General features: G+C 37.6%; 1 protein-coding gene across 2 annotated transcripts in view; it reads right to left on the bottom strand.

Annotated features, from left to right (window-relative positions):
- The window catches only part of LDB2 (LIM domain binding 2), a 653,506-nt gene that overhangs the window by 109,134 nt on the left and 526,668 nt on the right, over positions 1 to 17,704 (bottom strand). The window lies entirely within an intron of this gene.

Raw genomic sequence — 17,704 nt, 5'->3', positions numbered from 1 at the left:
ACTCAGGTTAGGTTTTATTTTACAGGTAAATTTGAATTTATTTTAGCTAGGTAGTTAGTAAATAGTTAATAACTATTTAGTAACTATTCTACCTAGTTAAAATAAAAATAAACCATAAGCTAGATACAATGTAACTATTAGTTATATTGTAGCTAGCTTAGGGTTTATTTTATAGGTAAGTATTTAGTTTTAAATATGAATAATTTAGGTAAAGATAGTAATTTTTATTTAGATTTATTTTAATTTTTAGGGACAGCAGATTAGGGGTTAATATATTTTTAACTAGTGTTTGCGATGCGGGAGTGCGGCGGTTTAGGGGTTAATATGTTTATTAAAGTGGCGGCAATGTTGGGAGAGGCAGATTTGGGGTTAATAATTTTATTTTAGTGTTTGCGATGCGGGAGGGCTTTGGTTTAGGGGTTAATAGGTAGTTTATGGGTGTTAGTGTACTTTTTAACACTTTAGTTATGAGTTTTATGCTACAGCTCTGTAACTACTGACTTTAGAATGCGTTACGAATCTTGCAGGATAGGCTGTACCGCTCACTTTTTGGCCTCCCAGATAAAGTTTGTAATACCAGCGCTATGGAAGTCCCATTGAAAAAAGACTTTACGCAAATTGCGTAAGTTAATTTGTGGTACAGCCAAAAAAAGTGTGCGGTGCCCCTAAACCTGCAAGGCTCGTAATACCAGCGGGAGTGAAAAAGCAGCGTTATGAGCCTTAACGCTGCTTTTTCACTCATACCACAAAACTTGTAATCTAGCCGAAAGTTAGTAAGTATGTAAAACCAAGACCCATTAGTTCACTGTAAATAAAGCATAGTTAAATATTAAATTTCAATTTTAAAAGGCATATAAACATATTAGGATGATTTTTAAAATTAAATATCTTGTCATTTGTGTCTATTCATATGTTCTCTGGAACTATACAAAAAATATATATATATTAACTATATAACCATGAAGTGTTTAAAGACCTCAAAGCAATAAGATATGTGTGTATCACATACATGTTCTCAGCTATTCCAGAGCTGACTTGCCTATAACTAACCAGATAGGTAAGTGCTATTTATTTTTTAGCACATAAACTGTGGGCCTTAAAGAGGCTTATATGTTATAGCAATTTGTATAACGGAAATGCAAGTATAACATTTAGGTATTGGTAAAAGTTTAGATCAGATTAGAGCAGATACATATTAGAGCAGATACCGGGAAATTTTCCTGTGCGATGCTTTCACAGCAATGGCTTCGAAGCTCACAATCCTGCCTAACACAAAGTTTGAACTTATTTTGGCAACAAAATGGAAAAAATCAAATTCAACACACAAATTGTGTTGATAAAGTGCAAAACTGCACGTTTCATCATGTTGGTCAGTATTCCTATTTGGAATAATTCTATTATCTTGCAATACACTCTGAAACGGTCACAGACACCAGTTCTAAAAATGCAGAAAAGAGAAACCCTGTTCTGTACAATGAGGTTTGGAAATCACAGTCTGTACAGTGACAATGAGGTTTATAAATCATAGTCTGTACATTGAGAGTAAGGTTTGGAAGCAACTTTGGATTATCTTTAAAAGCTGGTCACTTAGCAGTTTCCTGATTTACAGTGTGCGAACCATTAAAATCCTTTTTAAGAAGCTGAGAAAAGGTGCAGCCAAATTTTTTTTTAATGGAAATTATTATACCACACTGTTCATCTTGATTTTAGATAAATATCTTGCCAAACAGAAAATGAAGCATACTTAAAGGGACACTGAACCCAAAATTTTTCTGTTGTGATTCAGATAGAGCATGACATTTTAAGCAACTTTCTAATTTACTCCTATTATCAAATTTTCTTCATTCTCTTGGTATCTTTATTTGAAATGCTAGAATTTAAGTTTACATGCCGGCCCATTTTTAGTGAACAACCTGGGTTGTTCTTGCTGATTGGTGGATACATTCATCCACCAATAAAAAAGTACTGTCCAGAGTCTGAGCCAAAAAAAAAGGCTTAGATGCCTTCTTTTTCAAATAAAGATAGCAAGAGAACGAAAAAAATGATAATAGGAGTAAATTAGAAAGTTGCTTAAAATTGCATGGTCTATCTGAATCACAAGATAAAAAAATTGGGTTCAGTGTCCCTTTAAAGGATCAATAAATACAGTAGAATTTCATAATCAACAGATGCATAATAAAAAGACAATGCAATAGTACCTACTCTGAATTTCAAATGAGCAGTAGATTTTTTTTCTGACAAATATCAAAATTCCATTAAATTTCACTTCCCTTGTATCATGTGACAGTCATCAGCAAAACACACACACACACACAGATATATATATATATATATATATATATATATATATATATATATATATATACATACACACTTTTAACTCTTGCACATGCTCTATCTGAATTAGGAAAGTTTAATTTTGTCTTTAGTATCCCTTTAATGAATTAAAAACGTTTTTAACAAGTTTTAAATACATCATTGATCAAACATGCCAGTATACCTATCATGCCAATATACAAATGGAATTCATATTATTATACACTTATTATAAAGAGCATTCTATCCAATTGCAGAAAACACAGAAACTGACTCCATTAACCCCTTTAACCCATTTGGTATTTCATTGATCAACATCCAGTACCGGGAGTCTCAAGTGCCGTTGTGGGATAATGGAGATCTAATCTCATGTGAGTATCGATGTCGGATGTGTTTGAAAGATTGTGAACAGTTCCTAATAAAAAATACTGTCTGTTCCCATTTTTCCAAATTCGAAAGAAAAAAAATCAGAATGATTAGAATCGACCCCTAAATTTGATGCAAAGATGGAAGGTAATTCTCTGCACAGATTGGTTTTCCTGTGGTTTTCCTGCTCCATTTTGCCAGGATATAATGTTCACAGACATAAAAAAAAATAGATATAATCTATACCGTATCAATAGTGGGCTCCAACTTGTCAGTTTTCTTATCTAGATGTGAGCTAAAAAGATACTGTACTGCCATATCCCCAGTTAGGTGGAAAATAATGTCCTTGTTTAACTCCTTAACGACCAGCATTGTACCCTGTACAACACTGGTCGTTAAGCCCTAAGGAAACAGCATCCTACCCTGTATGACGCTGCGGTCCTGGGCCTCTCACTGCCACAATCTCACTAAAAGTAGTGAGATGGCGCTATTTCTGCGTGGGGCAGTGCAGAAATAGAGAGGAAGAGGTACTGATGGCCCTCTCTGCATCCAGCAACAGTGGTTCCGTTTGTTGGGGGCGTGGGAGGGAAATGAGGCACGCAGGTGGGGGGCCCATTACTGCAGGGGGATGGGAGCAGGTGAGACCGCTATGCTACAGAAAATAAACAACCTCTGAGAACGGCAGGGAGAGGGAAGGAGGGAGGGGGAGGAGGGAGAGGTAGGTATAGTTGAGGGTGGGAAATGGATCTGATAGGGGGATGTGTGGGGTGGTAAATTAGGGTTGGGGGCAGCTACACTACAGAAAAAAATGTGTTTTTATTATTTTTATTAAATAAATATTACAAATCAAGGAAAACTGGGGGCGGAGCTAAGCCACGCAGGGACATGGCCGCACTTTAAGTCCGCTCTTAGGCCCCGTGGGGAATAAAAGGGTGTGTAAAGACATGTAGCCACCTTATGCTTTATCGCACAACATTCTTTGGCATCGGAAGAAGGACTCTATCACCCAAACCTGGATCAACATAATTCATCACGAAGCAACCAGTGACTTATAGGTCTGAGGCCTAACGCAGCGCTGCGCAACGAGAATACCTCCAACGACATTGCAACTTCAACGAGTTCCCGGGCTGTAGAACTATCCTCTTAGAGGTGTAATTGGAACAGCAGCTGCTGCAGTGGGGGCAGAGGAGCGTTCAGATTGCAAAGAAAGAGAAGTCACTCTTAGGGGAACGCCGCAGCACTTTGGTCGCAACTAACAGGAGGATTAAAGTGCAAGTAACCTAGACCTGGCTCTTTACTTGTGCTTGGAGTAAGTAACCATCACCACCCCGGTCTCACTAATTTGGCAGTGTGATTAATGCAACTGTGACAGGCTGATCCAGTGTACAGCCTCATTCACCTTGTTGGGGGGAACAACGATCATGGAGCAGGGACCTCACTCAGCCTACATTTAAGAGTTAACTTGTCATCTATAAATGACCAATTGCTGTTCTGGAATAAAAAAAAAACTTACATATGACAGCTGCCACAACCAATAGTAATTATTACAATCAGGGTATTAACTTATAACTAAGACTACTGGCATGAACAAAAGAAGAACTTAATTCCAACTTCTTTGCATCTTATATTTAACCCCTTGAGGAATATAATCCCTGTTTTTGTAACTCTGTTCACTCTCATATCATGGTGATTCCTGTCTCATATACTAGGAAGTTGCACTATCAACCAGGACTCCTCACCCAGATTAAACACATATCCCTGAAGAGGGGTGTTAATCATTCTCTTCTCAACATAAATCTCTATACGAATTGGTAATGCTCAACAACAAGAAACCCAATAAATCTGATAAAAGTGCCTCATCAGGAAAGCTGAGCCATTATCTGAGGCCTATGGAGCCAAGCGACACCTCTACTAAAACTGCCACAAGCAATATGGAGCAATCAACCACGGCACAGTCTCATAACACAGAAAATCCTTCATCTAACCATGTTACCAAGAAAGACCTGCAGTATGTATGCTCTAAAGAGGACATTAAATCAATTGTTCAAGAGGTTAAACAGTGGTATAGCGATCTTCATAAGGATATATCTAATCTGAACACCAGGGTTACTCAAGTCGAGGAAGAACAGGATGCAACTAAGGAGTCTATTGGGCACCTTAATACAAAAATATCTACACAAGACGACATTATCCATCAACTAAACGAAAAACTTGAAGATCTGGATAATAGGAGTCCATGAAACAATCTCAGGGTAAGAGGTGTTCCTAAATCAATTTCTCCTACAGCCTTGACCGGCAATTTACAAAGACTTTTTCAGGACACTGAAAGGAACGCTGAGCTCCCCTGATATCAGAATTGAAAGATCCCACAGGACCTTATGTCCCAAACCGCCAATTAAGGCTCCACCAAGAGATGTTGTCCTTAAGCTCCTAAGTTTTAAAGATAAAGGTGAAATACTGCGATGTGCGTGAGCTAAACATCCAATCCACCACGCAGGATTACCTATACAAATCTTCAGCGACCTCAGTCCAATTACATTACAGAAGAGGAGGTCTCTATTCCACATTACTTCAGTCCTACAGGCCAAAAAGATTCCATACCACTGGGGCTTCCCAGTCTACATCATAGCTTCAAAGGAGGGGTGTGAAATGGATCTGATAGCTGGATGTGTGCGGAGCTAAACATCCGATCCACCATGCAGGATTACCTATACAAATCTTCAGCGACCTCAGTCCAATTACATTACAGAAGAGGAGGTCTCTATTCCACATTACTTCAGTCCTACAGGCCAAAAAGAGTCAGACCTGGAGCACTTTTACGCTCAGCTTGATATTGAAGTCCAACAACCTGGCCCAGATACGGCTACACTGCAACATCTAAAAGCTAATTTACCAATGGACAGCATGCCGCCTGTACTTTAAGATGACGCCTAATCTTTACCATACTTTCAGGTGACTGTTAATATCAGACTAGGGATCAGGTAATAGATGCCAAGAGCATCAAACATTATCCACTTAACTGTTTGTTATTTAACGTTACTTTGTTTAAAATAAGATTTAGTGTTGTAAGAGATTGATATGTCTATCGGGATGAGATTAATATTTGATCCTTTTGCTTACCCGATACAATGTTTAATTATATCAAGAACTTGAGCTGGTATCGCAAAAGGACTAGGTGAAGGATGATGTTTTGCTACTTCATATGAGTGTTATTAAAAGTAAACTTATAGCTTGAAATCTTATGCATTGTATATCATTTAGAACTTTACAAAAGTTAAGCATCCCTCACAACAGACCTGAATCACCTTCACCATACATTTAGTCTGCTGCACTATCTTATCATTTAACTAACAGCCAACTATATCTATCGCTCATATACGCCGATCTCTTGGATAATAACACATTTACCCTAAGTCTTTATCCATATTTTACAGTCCCCATCTCAATTGACAAAGAAAAAAAAAAAATTCACACACCCCATAGGTCTGGGGTAAGGCATTTCATGTCAGATGTGTTGGAGGAGCGGAGCTACCTGCTCCATTGACCCCAAACCTTTAAGCCACGGGGACACTCTCCCCACTGTTCTTTTTCTAGTTTTACAACAAGTCTTCCAAATATTCTTCTTAACTAGCCTTACAGAAGGCGACAAACTTATACTTTACCTCTTACTACTGTAGCCCTTTTGAGTGTTGCGTTATTTTACTAATCTAAATCTTATTGCCTTAATTCTACTTATCTCTTAGTCTCTTTTAACCTCCCATCTCTTACTCTCCCTTTTATCTTACCCCCCTTTCCCCCCTTCCCTCAAAATGCCTGCGCCTAGATTGAGATCTATTGAACATTCAATCACTTTCATAACTATCAATGCCAAGGGGCTGAATAGCCCTGGTAAACGGTCTATCGCTATGCAAGAACTGTCTAAACTGAATAGCAAAATCATTTTTATCCAGGAAACACACTTTCAGAAAGGCAAAGAACCCAAGTGGTCACATAGTAGTTACCCCACAGCATACTTTGCATCAGGGTCTAAGAAAAAAAATGGGGTGGGCATTGTAGTCCACAGCTCTATCTCTCTTCAGGTTTCCCAAGTAATTAAAGACACGGCTGGGCGGTATATCTTGTTAACGGAACTGTTATTTGGCCGCCCCATTACTCTGCTCAAACTCTACTCTCCTAACAAAGACCAGCATGCATTCTTCAGAAGAATGTTGAGTGTGCTTTTAGATCATTTGAAAAGGATTCTGTTTCTGGGTGGGGACTTCAATGTTCCGCTAAATCCATCGCTAGACACATCTAACAACACTTCCAGTGTCTCCAAACACAAAATAAAAGTGATCAAGTCCTCTTTCACAAACATAAATCTACACGATGTATGGCGTGCCCTACACCCTGTGACTCAGGACTACACATATTACTCAAGCGCACATAAAAAATACCCTGAGTAAGTGTATAACCGATTTTTTAACCATCAACACCCATACCCTAACTTCTCATACCAACAACTGTGTGTTATTTGTGGGGAATTACTAAAACAGGGAGCCAAAAAATTAAAAGACCAAAGACTTCAATATGAACAACTCCACTCTACTATCCTTCAATTAGAAAAGAAACATAAAAAAAGCACTTCAAACCCACAGATATCTGACTCTTTAACAAAGGCCCATAATGACTTTAAGAAAATGCTAACAGAGGACCAACAACAGAAAGCTATACATTTAAAACAATACTATTATGACAAGGGTAACAAACTGGGTAGACTTTTAGCACGCACAATTAAACGCAAACAATTTAAATCATACATTAACTACTTCAAAAAATCTGTCAACACTGAAATTAGAGACAGTAAAGGCATAGCAAACTTCTTTCAAAAATATTATAAATCTCTATATAACTTACACAATACTTCGCTACCTTCCCCTATTTCTGTAGGTCAAAATATAGATAACACGCAAATCCAGACTTATCTTAAAAATCTCCCATTGTGCAAACTAAATAGAGAGGATTCATCTAGACTCACCACTTACCGAGGAAGAGGTGGCTCAGGCAATAAAAGACATCCCCACCGGCAAAAGCTCTGGCCCCTATGGTTTTACCATAAAATACTATAAGCTTTACAAATCTATACTTGTCCCCCATCTTCTTGCATTATTTAATGAACTGACTGAGACTAAATCACTACCTTCAGGCATGCTAGAAGCCCATATAACTGTTTTACCCAAACAGGGGAAACCCCCAGATTGCCCCCAAAACTTCAGACCAATATCCCTTTTAAATACTGATGTGAAAATTTTGGCCAAAGCCCTGATGAACCGTCTTAATAAATTTCTCCCTGGACTCATCTCCACTGATCAAGTGGGCTTTGTAACAGGAAGGGAGGCCAAGGACAACACTTTACGTATACTGCAACTTATCCCATATGCAACATTTAAATCTGTTCCATTCTCACTTTTCTTAACTGATGCCAAAAAGGCTTTTGATAGAGTGAATTGGCTATTTTTAAGAGAGGCAATGAAGTGCATGGCTCTCCCTTCCTGGATATGGTAGTCTCTCTTTACTCCCATCCTAACGCTAGGGTTCGGGCTAATGGGGTTTTATCAGATTCTTTCACAATCTCTAACGGCACACGCCAGGGCTGTCCACTCTCCACACGACTATTTGTCCTCTCAATCGAGGTCTTGGCCCAAAAAATAAAACTTAATAATAAAATAACTGGAATCTGTATAGAGGGCATAGAGCACAAACAGGCAATGTATGCTGATGACATTTTATTTATCCTTACTAACATCTCAGAGACACTCCCGAAACTCTTGCAGGAACTTAACACATACAGTTGAGTTTCAAACTTTTATCTTAATTTATCAAAATCTGAGTTACTTAATGTTTCCTCTCCCCAACGCAAGATTGACCTCCTCAAAGAAACATACCAACTTAAAATAACACAAGATAAACTTAAATATCTAGGAATCTTTTTGACTCCTAAACTGCAAGATACTTACAAATACAATTATCTATCCCTGAAGGATGAAATCTCCAAAGACCTTGCATCCTGGAAAAAGAAACCGGTCTCATGGTTGGGGAGGGTTAACATAATAAAAATGAACATCCTCCCATGCCTATTATATCTTTTTCAGACACTGCCCATTCCGCTCCCCCCTGAACATATCCCACAATTACAAAATATAATAGAAAAATTAATATGGCAAGGGAAAAGAAACAGTACGTAGGCATACTATGTGCCTTCCTAGAGATAGAGGTGGACTGGGAGTCCCCGGATCTGCAACTATACAGGAAGGCTGTGCTGATGCAGAGAGTGGTTGAGTGGAGCCAAAATTCAGATCAGAAAGCATGGGTCCAATTGGACAACCACATATTTAAAAAATGAAACATGGGAACACTGGCTTGGATTCCTCGTAAAGACCGTCCACATACCATAGTCGAGTTCCCTTTGGTGGCTGAGGCACTACGCGAGTGGGATAGAGTTGTGGCTACAAGTACTCGTATATCTACACCATATTCACCAATGCTGCCTATTAGGGAGAACCTAATCTGCCTTATTTGACCGATGGCCCTACCCTGAGAACTAAATATAAAATTAGAGATGGAACAGGGCCAGATAGTCCCTATATCTAAGCTCCAAGAATGGGATTGGAAAACATTTTTATCATGGCTTACATGTCACCAACTAAATCATTATATCACATCACACAAACACAAATCCAAAATGAATAGAGATCTTACACCTTTTGAGGTCCTATGTGTTAGTGTTGCGACCCCAGCCCATCTAATCTCAAAATTATACAAACTCCTACTACTACCTAGTGAATCGAGGCTTCTTTCCTATACATGGGCATGGAATGGAGAATTGGAGGAGGGTTTACACTACAAACAATGTTTACAATCATTCAGATTGGCCAGGGCTGCCTTCACTTCGGCGGTTATGCAGGAGGTTCATTTTAAGTTTCTTTGTAGATAGTACCTCACCCCAGTGCGCCTACATAAACCAATCCTATGATTAGTAAGAGGTGCTGGAGAGGATGTTCTCAAGCTGGTTCTATGTTACACATCTGGTGGGCATGCCCTCTTCTGATCTCATTTTGGAGCAACATCTTTAAGAATATTTCAAAGATCACGGGGATAAACATTTGCCCCAATCCACAACTTATTCTGTTCCTTGACATTCCCAAAATTCAGCATAAGCCGACACTCACACTATTATTGATTATGCTCAATAGCGCTAAAAAACGTATCCCTAGGCTGTGGAAATCTAACACAATCCCGACACTGAAAGATTGGCACACCCAGGTCTCAGAACTATTACTGATGGAGAGATACCATTTTTTGAGGACAGGGCAAATGGACACATTTCAAGAAGTGATGGAGCTATGGAGGAATGGTTATCTGTCCCACATTAAATAACACACTAAAGAAACTATATACACGGGGATCAGGTTGGTGGGAAGGTTATGGGATAAACCTACACTGAATGATTATAACAAAAAATAAAATAAAAAAAGGTCTAATACTGCATAATGGCAGACTGTCTGTCAGTACTTAAGATGAGGGTAGAGAGCTGTTTGAAAGGGATCAGGGGTTACGAAGTTTCAGGTGGGAGGCTAATCTTTACGCTAAAGCTAAAATTAACCTTACAAGCTACCCAATTAACCCCTTCACTGCTGGGAATAATACAAAGGTGGTAGCAGCCTTTTAATTACCAAAATGCATTGGCAAATCCATATATGTCTGCTATTTCTGAACAAAGGGGATCCCAAAGAAGCTTTTACAACAATTTGTGCCATAATTGCACAGGCTGTTTGTAAATAATTTCAGTGAGAAACCTAAAGTTTGTGAAAAAGTTAACAATTTTTTTTTATTTGATCACATTTGTCAGTGAAATGGTGGCTTGAAATATACCAATATGGGCCTACATCAATACTTTAGGTTGTCTGCTAAAAAATATATATAGTTTTGATAGGTAAATAAAAAAAAATAAGGCTCTATTTCTGTTTAAATAAAGTGATGGAATTACAATTTAGAAGGGTAGGAGGGTGAGAAACAAGAGGCGAGGACTGCAAGGGTAAGAATGATGTTAATACAGAGTCAGATGAGGGCAATTATTAGGTAAGTGGAATTCATTTCTTACTGAGTTGGGTGGTAGGCTTTCCTGAACAAAAATGCCTTAAGGGAGCGTTTAAAAGAATGCAGAATAGGGGAAAGTCTGACAACATGAGGGAGAGCATTCCAGAGGGTAGGTGCCGCATGAGAAAAGTCCTGCAGTCTAGCATGGGAAGAGGTGATAATTGAAGATGCAAAGAGCAATTCATTGTTGGTGGGCTGGAGTATATATGTTGATTATTGAGGATGGGTTGTGGGGAGAGGTGTTGGTAAGGGCTTTGTAGGTTAGGATGAGAATTTTGAATTTAATTCTGCTGTGAATGGGGAGCCAGTGAATGGACTCCAGTGAAGGGAGGAAGGCCAGTGAATAGTTTATTACAGTGGTCAATTCAGGAAATTACAAGGGAGTGGATTATTTGCTTTGTGGTTTCAGCTCTCAGAAACGGGTGAATTTCAGAAATATTGTGTAGGTGGTTGCAGCAGCATGAAGAGAGCAATTCAATGTGGGGATGATGGACAGGTTGCAGTCAAGTGTAGCTCCTAGGTAGTGGAATTGGGGTGATGGGGAGATAGTGATGCCGTCAAAGTGATAGAGAAGTCAGAAATCGGAGTAGAGTTAAAAGGGGGCTTTGAAGGAACTCAAACTTGGACATGTTAATCTTTAGGTGGTGAGAGGCCATTCAGGAAGAAATTACAAATAAGCAGTCGCTGACTTGAGAAAGGACAGAGGGAGAGAAAGACGGGTTGGAGAGGTAGATCTAGGTTTCATCAGCATAGAGGTGATATTTGAATCCATAGCTGTTGATAAGTTTAGCGTATTGGCCATTGCTTTTAGCAGAAAGAAGATCATTAGTAACCTTGGTGAGGGCAGTTTCAGTTTAGTGTTTGGGGGCAGAAGTCAGATTGCAGTGGGTCAAGCAAGAAGTTGGAGTACAGGAAGAAGGCTAGGAAGTCCTAAAATAGTTTGTCCAGGAGTTTTAATGTTAGTGGAAGCAATGATATGGGACTGTAGTTTGCAATGGAATTAAATTGCAATTAGAGATGGTGTTATCTGTTTCTAGAAAGCTTACCAGATTAGTAGCAAACTTTAGTAAAAAAGGAATTGACTTGTTGCATATCTGAAAGAACAATATTCTGGCTTTCTTGTGAAGTATAAACATTATTTACAAAATTATTAATACAACTTTCAGTAGCCTTAGTAACAGAATATAAAGCAAGTATAGGGTGAAACATAGCACCTTTTTTTAAAAAAGGGCCTCTTTAAATTTTGTTTCATATTCTTTTCATTATATCTTTACAGGTCCCAGACCTATCTTTGATAAAAAAAAATATTTTACTTAAAAAGATGAGTTATAGCATTATCTACAAAAAGAGTTGTAAACAGTGTAAACAATTTGGCAAAGTAAATTGTTAAACATTTTGTGAGGAACCTGAAAAATGTTTTTTAACATGGAAAACTACCCATAATAAAAAAAAAATTAAAAGAGAAACAGGAAAATTATCCAAATAATTTGATGATTTTTATGCCAGTCAAACATGACAGATGAGTTTCTAAACCTAAAGTCTAGCTTATAGTTTTAATACAATTAACAATAGGTTCATAAGAATAAGGTATATCAATGTCCCAATCAGAATCTTCTGCACGTTTTATGATAGTCATTAGATTGTGCACAATTTTCTCCAAATTTGCCTGATAGTTAAAAATGAAAGCAAAATCTTCTTGCAGACCTCACAGGTGAAAACCTCACTGAGTTCTGTTAAAAAAGGGTCTGAACGTAAAAGACCTAAAGAGATGTGAGCTGCCTCCCTTAGAAAGTAATAAAACGCTGCAATGCTGAATGTCATAGACAAGATTGACATTAACAGGGAGCATTTGGCTCTGATATAAATTCTCATTCTGAAGCAAATATATATTAAATTACAATGTATTTGTTTTTAATTTGGCATACAGCTTGCAAGATAAATCAGCGATACCTGCAGGTTTAGAATTTAAAGAGAGTTGTGAGAGAACTCCAGGCACACCCATTGATTACTGCTGCCCAGCCCAAGGATTACCCCTGTTTAAAACTCTGTGCTTCATTTATAATATGATTGGCAGAAAAGGTTTGCGCTCATGAACCTTGTGTGCCCAGCATTGCGCATTATTATTATTGAACAAACTGCTGCTGGAGCAAAGCTGTCCCCTGTTCTCTCATGGCCAATCTCATGCCAGCAGGGGCTGTCAACCATCCTGATCCGATGGGATCAGAATAATTTCACAGTACCACTATTTAGGTGGTGGAGAGGTTAAGTAGCTGTAGTCTAAAGACCACAGCTACTTAAATAGCTTTTCTTGCTTGTGCGAGGCTCTGAAGCTGAAACCACACCTTAATAATGGGGACCTCTGTCTGTACCTACAAGGTTCGTTTCACAGATAAAAACTACAAAGTGCAATGCAATTTATGAAAGTTATATTAAGATGCAAAGCATGGTGATAATTTGTTAAATATAGAAGGACACAAATTACAATCATTATTTATGCAAATCACAATCCTAAATACATTGCTATATACAAAGTCTGAAAACATTAAAAGCAATATAAAAAGTTTAATTGTAATAAAACTGAAAATACAAAGTCTGAAGTCTAAAGTACATTAAAATATAAAACAGAAAGTGTAAATGCAAAAAACTTTTATTTTATAAAGTACTGATTTGTACTGTATTTGATGCTCCTTCAAATCCAGAAATGCAGTTAAAGCACTTAAAGAGAGAGAAAGAAAAATGTGCCTTTCTAACTTGTGATGGACCTTGTAGGGCTGAAGAATAGTTTTAGTTAATCTCACCTGAGCTAAGAGCTTTAAAGAATTAGTCTTGTCTATCAGATCACGTAAAGAAATCAAAATCATTGGATAGCTAAAGAGAGCCACCATTAAGATAGTAAAGGTTGTATGCAATTTACACAGGAATAAATCGTATTAAATATGCACAGTTTAAATCATAATTTAAGTACACTAAGTTTTTCTATTGGGGTTATAAGTATTCATATTGTTTTGAGAAAAGCTTGCCACCATTTAGTTGGTGAGAAAAAACTGTGAGATCAGCAGTGTGAAAATCTTTACAGAATTACGCTGTGATTAGAGAGACATTTTGCTGGGATTAGAGAGCCCTCAGAATTCGTAGGAAAGAATGCAGTATGCCGTAGAAAGTAAGAAAAGCGGTCATTAATTCTAGTACAGCTGATATAGATACCAAAACAAGTGTGAAGGATTTACATTACAATGACAATGCACAGTCACCAGTTTCCGTCTCCCTCCACCTTGGTGCTTGAAAATAGAATACCAGTATCAAAAGTCAGCTTCATAGAAACCAATAAAAAAAAAGGACCCCGTGAAAGGAGATAATAGGATTTAAACATAAAAAGTACACATCCTGCATAACCTACTGACACATAAACCCCTGGATAATGCTTAAAGGAACAGTCAACACCAGAATTTGTGTTGTTTTAAAAGATAGATAATCCCTTAATTACCAATTCCCCAGTTTTGCATAACCAACACAGTTATAATTATACACGTTTTACCTCTGTAACTACCTTGTATCTAAGCCTCAGCAAACTGCCCCCTTATTTCAGTTCTTTTGACAGACTTGCAGTTTAGTCAATCAGAGCTGTCTCCATGGTAAATTCACATTCATGATCTCAATGTTATCTATATGAAACACATGAACTAATGCCCTCTAGTGGTGAAAAACTATCAAAATGCATTTAGATTTGAGGCGGCCTTCAAGGTCTAAGAAATTAGCATATGAACCTCCTAGGTTTAGCATTCAACTAAGAATATCAAGAGAACAAAGCAAAATTGGTGATAAAAGTACATTGGAAAGTTGTTTAAAATGACATGCCCTATTTGAAAGTTTTTTTTGGACTTGACTGTCCCTTTAAATAGGAGCAATTATACCTCCATAATAACCAAAATAAAGCAGAACTGGACATCTCAACATTTGCATACATTTTAAACACACCTTGTCTGTCATAAATTGTCCAGTAGTGTAAATGAAATAGATAAAAGAAGTTGCAGCACTGCTGTAGAGATAATATCAATCTTTATGAAGGACCAGGGCTGGACTGGTAATAAAAAGCAGCCTTGGAGAATTTGGAGACCAGCCTTATTTTTCGTTGAGTCAGTAGAATGCACAATCCCCATTTTTCTCGAAGGTGATTACTGGGATACTCCTTCACCCAATATTTTTTTCAGAATTATATCATATTAGTTTGTATCAAAAAGGTGCCAGAATGGGGTTATATAGACACCCTATAACCCAATTGCATTCATTAATTATCCCTTTAAATTGCAGCTTTCCATCCCTAGCTGCTGCAGCCCACCGAGAAATATCCTGGAAGGCCAATCCAGCCTTGTTCAGGACTCGAGCAAAAACATACACAACGTTTCTGGCTACAAGCCCTTATTTATACGCTACATTTTAACATACAAATCACCTACTTATGCCTATCACCAGTTGTAGAGCCATACTTGCATCTTAAAGGGACACTAAACCCAGAATATTTCTTTCATGATTCAGGTAGAGAATACAATTTTAAACAACATTCCAATTTACTTCTATTATCTAACATGCTTCATTCTTTAAATATCCTTTGCTGAAGAAATAGCAATGCATATCGGTGAGCCAATCACACAAAGGCATCTATGTGCAGCCAACACTCAGCATCTACTAAGCCTATCTAGATATGCTTTTCAGCAAAGGATATAGAGAGAATGAAGCAAAATATATAATAGAAGTAGATTAGAAAGTTGTTTAAAATTGCATGTTCTTTCTAAATCATGAAAGAAAAAATGTGGATTTCATGTCCCTTTAACTCTTTAATCAACCTTCTCATATAATCAGAGAAGGTACTAGGGTGACTCCTAGTGGTCAATAAATAAAACATTACAATTTATAATAGCAAAAAAATTATTACACTTCTAGAGAAGAGAAAATAATGCTTATGTTAAGAAATGTATAGGCATAAGTAAGTCATTTGAATGCTGAAATGTAACACATGATTAAAGACTTGTAGCCTGAAACATTGTGTATGCGACCATCCATCTTCCTCTTGATCACATTTCAGAGGTTTTCAATGGGGTTCAGGTCTGGAGATTGGCTGGCCATGACAGGGTTTTGACCTGATGGTCCTCCATCCACACCTTGATTGACCTAGCTGTGTGGCATGGAGCATTGTCCTGATGGAAAAAATTATCCATTGCCAGAGCAGAAGGAAGCAAGTTTTCTTCCAGGATAACCTATTACTTGGCTTGTTTCATTCATCTTTCGCAAAGATAAATCTGGCTGATTCCAGGTCATCTTCTCTGATGAGTCCAATTTTAAGCTTTGATCAACACTTTGCCATCTAATGGTTAGATGGAGACCTGTAGAGGCCTACAAGCCACAGTGTCTCACACCCACAGTGAAATTTGGTGGATAGGTCATGAGCTCGGGGTGCTTTAGCAAGGTATCTTTTTTGTTATTTTGACCAGTTGTCATTTTCTGTAAATAAATGTTCTAAATGGCAATATTTTTATTTAGAATTTGTGAGAAATGTTGCCAGTAATTTATAGAATTTAACCAAAATTTTCATTTTACTAAAACACTGACCTATAAATAGTAAAACCAGAGAAATTGAATTTTAGTGACCTGAATATGCAGATTCTGTTTCATGATTCTCTCTCTGTCTCTCTCTCTACTAGTATTTTGCTTTAATCAGTAACATAGTATAATATAAATAATTTAAATTTACTAGTATTTCTCATGATTGGTATACCTTGCTTAATGTTTTAGTATATAATAATTTCCGTTGATCTTAAGTACTTTCTTTGATGATATATAAAAAAAAATATTTTTTCAATTAATAGCCATAGTCAGTGTTAATAAATAGAATATGTGTTGAATGTTAGATTTTTATAGAAAAAGCAAGTTGACTTTTTATTCCCCTGTATTAATAATCTCAAAATTTAGCACAAGACAACTGTATGCCCTATATCACAATCAAGGGGCTCCCTATGTGCTTATCTGCAAAATGATGTTACAACTCATGGTTGGTCGCTACAAATAGCCAGGTAAGGAACCACTGACCCAGGTACTGTATCACTGGTAACAATGGGTCCGTTTTTTTCTTCATTTTTTAAATTAAGGTCCATCTGATTATTAATTAACGTATTTATTTTTGCAAATGTGCTGTTAGGTTTGATGGTTGAATGGTTTGCGATTTGAAGTGTTCACAGAAAGAAGTCAGGTTCCAGTGAGGTTTGTGGCAGTGTGGCAGGGGGGGGCTGTTTAAAGTAAATAGGGCATTTGCATTGGTGTGTTGCATTGTGGGGTGTTAAGTAGATCCTGCAGAGTGCACATGTTAATAACATAAGACAGCAACTGATTCTGATCTTGCCTCACACCTATACTACGTGATAGACATTTTTGTGCATCACAGATTGTTGCAGAATGAATGAATGTGGTGGAAAGGTCACAATTTCAGAGTGGAATAGATCCTCTGCAAGGATGTAATCATTTAAATCAATGATGGCAGCTTCCTAACAAATAAGGGCCATAAAAATATTTTAGAAGCCTTGTGGGCTACATATAAATTTATGTCTATTAAACACACAACAAATAACATATTTCCTAAAATTGTCCAATGGCTCAGGGCCTGATTTAGGTAAGGTTGCAGGGTATCCTCTATTCTAGTTATCCCCCTAAATGGTCATTTTGTTTGCTCACCCCCCAGAAGTCCCTAGAGCACAAAAGTTTAGTTCTTCTTTTTCCTGAGGCCAAACTATGGCACACATTGCTTATTCTGCCTTTTCCAAGGGGAACCAAAACTAGTACAGAGAGCCATACCTAGGCTGACCATATTGCTGCTTTAAGAAGGAACACATATGAAAAA

The sequence above is a fragment of the Bombina bombina genome, chromosome 2 (genome assembly GCF_027579735.1).
Source record: "Bombina bombina isolate aBomBom1 chromosome 2, aBomBom1.pri, whole genome shotgun sequence".
Taxonomy (NCBI): domain Eukaryota; kingdom Metazoa; phylum Chordata; class Amphibia; order Anura; family Bombinatoridae; genus Bombina; species Bombina bombina.
This window is presented reverse-complemented; position numbering and strand designations above follow the sequence as displayed.